Here is a 6,064-nt window from a genome sequence, read left to right as displayed (position 1 = left end):
TTGAAGATTGGGATGTAACAGTGAACCCTGACCCTGTGATAGTAGAGAGGGAAACAGAGGCAGAGGCAGTGGATCTCTGACACTGAGTTGAAGTAGAAGGGAAAACCACGTCTGGCGTGGCCAGCGAGGGGCAATCAGGATCAGGGTGGCTTGTACTGTTTTCAGGTGGACAAGCGTCCGCAGTATCAGAGGAAACGGCGGGAACGCGTACAGGAACCTTCCCTCCCAGTCGAGGAGGAAGGCGTCGGCCTCGAGCCGGTCCGGGGAGTATATCCGGGAGCAGAAGAGAGGCAGCTTGTGGTTTTGAGGGAATGCGAACAGGTCTATTTGAGGCGTCCCCCACCGTTCGAACACCCATCGTAGGGTCTGAGAGTGTAGTGACCACTCGTGTGGCTGGAGGAGGCGGCTGAGTCTGTCCGCTAGACAGTTTTGTTCTCCTTGTATGTACACCGCTCGAAGGAAGGTGTTGTTGGAGATTGCCCATTTCCAGAGGCGCAGGGCTTCCCGACAAAGGGACCAAGACCATGTCCCCCCTTGTTTGTTTACGTAGTACATCGCTACCTGGTTGTCGGTTCGGATGAGAACCACTCGGTCGTGGAACAGATGTTGGAAGGCTACAGCTGCGAGATAGATGGCCCGAAGCTCTAGCACGTTGATGTGGCAGCGACGGTCTTGTGATGACCACATTCCTTGGGTGCGTAGGCCATCCAGATGGGCTCCCCAAGCATACTTCGACGAGTCCGTGGTGAGTACCTTGCTGTGGGGTGGGGTGAGGAAGAGCAAACCTTTGGAAAGATTTGAAGAGTCGGCCCACCAGCGGAGCGATCGTTGCAATGAAGGAGTCACTGTCACGGGACGGTCGATCGGGTCCCGGTCTTGACGCCATTGAGATGCCAGGGTCCATTGAGGGATTCTCAGATGGAGGCGGGCGAAGGGTGTGACATGGACGGTGGAGACCATGTGGCCCAGGAGAGTCATCATCTGTCGAGCTGATACCGAGGTCAGCAGGGAGATCCTTCGGCTCAGACTTACTAACGCCTCTAGGCGCGGAGGGGGGAGGAAGGAACGAAGGCGAACCATGTCCAGCGTGGCCCCGATGAACTGTAGGGACTGCGAGGGGCGTAGTTGGGATTTTGGGAAGTTTATTTCGAACCCCAGACTTTGTAGGTAGGTAATAGTCTGTTGGGTCGCTGAGATAACCTCTTCCCTGGACGGGGCTTTGATTAGCCAGTCGTCCAGGTAGGGGAATACCTGGAGGCCCTGGGAGCGTAAGGTTGCTGCGACCACCACGAGGCACTTGGTGAAGACCCGAGGTGATGATGCAAGGCCGAAGGGGAGGACTCGGTATTGTAGGTGCCAGTCCCCTACCTGAAAACGCAGGAACTTACGGTGAGCGGGGTGCACTGGGACATGTGTGTACGCCTCCTTGAGATCGAGGGAGCAGAGCCAGTCGCCCTCGTCGATCAGGGGGTAGAGTGTCGGTAGGGAGAGCATCCGGAATTTTTCCCGTACCAGAAATTTGTTGAGGCGTCTCAAGTCTAGTATTGGGCGTAGGTCCCCCGTTTTTTTTTTTGTTTTTTTTTTTCGGTACCAGGAAGTAACGGGAGTAGAAGCCCTTCCCCCGTTGGTCGAGGGAAACCTCCTCCACTGCTCTCAGGCGAAGCAGGTCTCGAGCCTCGGAGAGGAGTAGGGGTAGCTGAGTCCGGTTGGGAGGGCAATTCCTTGGGGGGTTGTCCGGAGGAATGGCCCGAAAGTTGAGAGAGTACCCTGATGAGATAACGCCAAGGACCCATGCGTCCGACGTGACTTGTTCCCAGCGAGGGTAAAAGGCTTTGAGCCGGCCCCCGATGGGGAGAAGGCCTGGGACTATGGCGGAGGGGGTCCGCCCCCTTCCGCGTGTCCCGTCAAAAGGACGGGGATGGTTTGGTGGTCGCAGGCGGTTAGGACTTGGGCATGGCCCGGTGGTGGGCTTGCGGACGCCTGGGTGGGGGCCGCGAGAAGACAGGGGTGGACTTTTGTGGGTAGCGGCGAGGAGGGGCCCTATACGGCCTGGACGTGGGCGGTTTGGGCTTTTGTCGGACAAGGGAGGCAAACGAGCGTTCATGTTCGGAGAGGCGTTTTGTAGCCGCCTCGATAGTGTCATCGAACAGTTCTTTTCCCACGCAGGGGAGGTTAGCCAACCGGTCCTGTAAGTTGGGGTCCATGTCGACCAGGCGCAGCCAAGCTAGTCGGCGCATGGCGATAGCAAAGGCTGCCTCTCTGGTGTGAAGGTGAAAGTGTAGCTTTGCACCCTAGAGGCCATCATTGCGTTTTGATATAGTCTCCTGCCGAACTTGTCCAGGGTTCGGCCTTCTCGGCCTGGGGGGACCGCTGCTGAGACCCGGGATGGGTGAGCCTTTTTCAAGAAGGATTCTACTAGCAGCGATTGGTGGGAGAGCTGTGGTTGCTCGAATCCCGGGTAAGGTACTGTGCGGTACTTGGCCTCCATTTTGGAGGGTACGGCTGTGACCATGTAGGGGGTCTCCAGGTTCCTGAAGAAGGCCTTTTGGAGTACCGGGTTAGGTGGTAAGCGGAGGGACTCTCTGGGCAGTGATGGCATATCCAGCTCCGCCAGGTACTCCTTAGAGTATCTGGAGTCGGACTGGAGGTCTAAGTCCAAGGCGTGGCCCATGTCCTGGACAAAGCGAGTGAAGGATGGGCGAGATGTTCCCGGGGCCCCGTGCGGGGTCGGTGAACGAGACCTTCGTCGGGTGGAGAAGGATGGGGAGGCTTCCCTCGAGTATCGAGGTTCCTGCTCCGATCCATGCTCCGAGGCCGGGGAAGCACTGTGAGAGTGTTCCGGGGTTGTCGATCTTCGGCGTCTCGAGGAGCCCCTCGGAGACAATGCCGGGGTTCGGGGTACCGATCGATGTCGAATCGGTGACCTCGATCCGGACTCCCTCGGAAAATACCTGCGACCTCGGGTCGGGGTCCCGGTCCGAGGGGGAGTTCGGAGGATGCGCGGGTTGGAGAGTGATAACTCAGCCACCCTTAGTGGTCCCGTACGAGGTGTGGGAGAACGGCCTCGTAGAGTTGGTGAACCTCGGGCCTTCTTGGAGGTACGGCGGTTCGAGGTTTCTGTCGTTTTAGCCCGACGTTTTGCCCCTCGGCGGTCTGCGGAGGGAGAACGTCTCGGGCGCCTCGGCGAGGAGTCCGAGGAGGATGGGATGCGGCGAGGATTGCGCACCTTTCCTCGAGGTTGTTCGATGCGAGGCTCAGGCTGGTCTGGCACATTCGGGGTCGAGGTCGATTGAAACTGGGCCATTGCAGCGGACAGCTCCGACGTGATCATCGCTCGGAGTGGGTCCTGGAAGACGGGCACGGACAGCATCGAAGGCATGTCCACTGCCTCGGTGCACTCCACCGGGGGCGACCTCGTATCAGAGTATTCCCGTGTGGTGGAGGCACGGCCCGAAGGCTTGGAGGGCTTAGCCGGGGCTGTAAGCATGGGGCTTCCGCCATGCGTCGGCGTTGTCCCCGAGGCTGGCTTCTTCGATGTTACGGAACCTGAAGAGGGAAGAGGGGACTTACCCGGGGCCGAGGCTTTCTGTTGTCCCGAGGACTTCGGAGCCGAGTCTCGAGGCGATGCCGAGGTATCCGGGGCCGAGGCCGGGGCCGACCTCGAGGCCGAGGTGGAGGGTTGGTCCGGGGTGAAGAGGTCCGCCATGCGGGCTTTTCTTCGACGGAGGGCCTGGTTCTGGAAATTTGCGCACTGGGGGCAGGAGTCGGTTGGATGAGCCGCCCCCAGGCAGAGAATGCACCGGCGATGCGGATCTGTGAGGGAAAGAAGCCGCTCACACCGGGTGCACTTTTTAAAGCCGGTCAAAGGCCGCGACATTAAATCGAAAGTAGCCGCGGCTCGATTAGCCACGCGGCCACGGGGACCCGGAAGCCTCCGGGTCGTCAAAAATGAAGCAGGAATCAAGTTAAAAGGTAAAGAATTCGCGCACAGCGACTTAATCGTGAAAAAACAAGAAAAAATTGCGGTGCTAGAAGGCAGTTGGGGCAGAGCCTGAAAAACACGACTTCTAGGCTCAGCGGAAAATTTTGAACTGGAGACCACGAGGGGATGCACCCCCTAGTGGAGCAGGAAGGCACGCATGCGTGGAGCAGCAGAGCAAACTTAAATCTTCAATCAAGTTTGCTTGAAAATGCTTCCGCATCGGTGCTCCGTAGATGACGTCACCCACATGTGAGAATATCATGCCTGCTTGTCCTGGGATAATTGGGAGTATCTTCTTCACTTGACGTGCGAGTCTCCCATTGATTGTTGTCTGCATCAGACTTCTAGAGCTCCCGGGTACTGGAGGAGGTGGCTGGGCAGCTCCTTTCTACTTCCCCATATCAAAAGAGGAGAAACATCATCCAACAACAAAAAAAACAACAAACGTAAGGGTAGGCAAAACGTTGACGACTGGTATTGAGGGAGAACTCCGCATTATGCGTCTGTCCTCAAAGTCATCTTGGATCCCTAGTCCAGAAGAGTACTTTAATGACAGCCTCATTATTGCTTTTGAGGATTGGGAGGCACAAAGATTAGAATATGAATAAATCTGTGATATGCATACAATTTGCCCATACAAAATTTATCTTTATTATACAAGGCATTTATTTTTCAAGAATGAAAATAAATCTTGATGTAGAAAGACTACATTACTATATATACACACATATATACTCGTTTGTGTTATATATGTGTGTGTGTATATATAGTAATGTAGTCTTTCTACATAAAGATTTATTTTCATTCTATTAAAAACCATCATGAATATGGTGAAACTGCAAATAACATGGTGGAGACCTTGCTTGTTCCTGAAGGAGAGGCAAAACACGGTAATGAAAGTGCTGGGAACCAGCGATTTATTTCTGTAAATCCTTGGAATCAGCGATTTCTCTACTTAAGCTGATGCAATTTGGGGGAGGAGTCAGCAAACTAAAAACCGTGAATAATCGAAACTGCAAATATGGAGGGAGAAGTGCGTATATATATATTCTGCCCGAGATGGAAAGTAGAAAAGCTCATAAACTGCAATCAGAACCATTTTAATCATGTAATCATGATTTAGGTATTATTTTGGGAATTGGCCTTACTGAACATCAGTGCCTGAGGCAGTTAGCTTGAACATTGATGGTATGGTTTCTGCACTTTAGTAAATCAGTCCGATAATACTGCTGATAATGAAAAAAAATGGTAAAATGTGTCATTTTCCTTTATTAGCAGCATTATGAAATTAAAATTGGTTTGATTAAATTTTATGAGGTTTGATACATTCTGACTTATTTGTGAGGTTGGTTTGGGCTTACCACTGCTACATATTTTAAAACTGTAGTTTAAGGCTTTATTAAAAGTACTAGTCTTATAGCCCGTTACATTAACGGGTGCTAGAATATATGTGTGTGTGTCTCTCTTTATTTCTTTTTCTCTCTCTCTCTCCTTAGCCGCTTTCTTTTTCCTTGGCTGTCCATCACCACCCCTTGCCTGCTCCCCCTGTCCATTCTGCCTTCCTTTTACCTCCCCTATGTCCACCACCACCCCTTCACAGCTCTCCTTATGCAGCAGCAGCCCTTCTCTCTTTGTTTTACCTCCCCCCTGTCCAGCAGCACCTTCCTTCTCCCCCTGTCAAACATTAGGCCTCCATTCCTTTTTCTTCACCCACCCCCTGTCCATCAGCACCTCTTTCCTTCTCCCCCTGTCCAGCAGTAGGCGTCCCTTCCTTTTTCTCCCCCCTCCTCCTTCTTATCCCTATGATACAGTTACCTTGCTCTGCCCCTGATCAGAGGTTCCCGACAGCCGCCCAGTTGAACCCATTGGAAAAGTTCCCTCTGCGGCATCCCGCACCCCTCCTGACGCGACTCCCGCTGTCTTTCTTTCTGTCTGTCTCTGTCCCTGGCCCCCTTTGTCTGTTTGTCTTTCTGTATATCTACCTGCCCCTGTGTCTTTCTGTCTCCCTTCCTCCCTCTGTCCGTCCAAAGCAGCATTTCCTCCTCCTTCCATTTCCCTCCCCCCACACCAGTTCCCTGTGCA

This window comes from Geotrypetes seraphini, chromosome 5 (genome assembly GCF_902459505.1).
Source record: "Geotrypetes seraphini chromosome 5, aGeoSer1.1, whole genome shotgun sequence".
NCBI classification, from domain to species: domain Eukaryota; kingdom Metazoa; phylum Chordata; class Amphibia; order Gymnophiona; family Dermophiidae; genus Geotrypetes; species Geotrypetes seraphini.
This window is presented reverse-complemented; position numbering follows the sequence as displayed.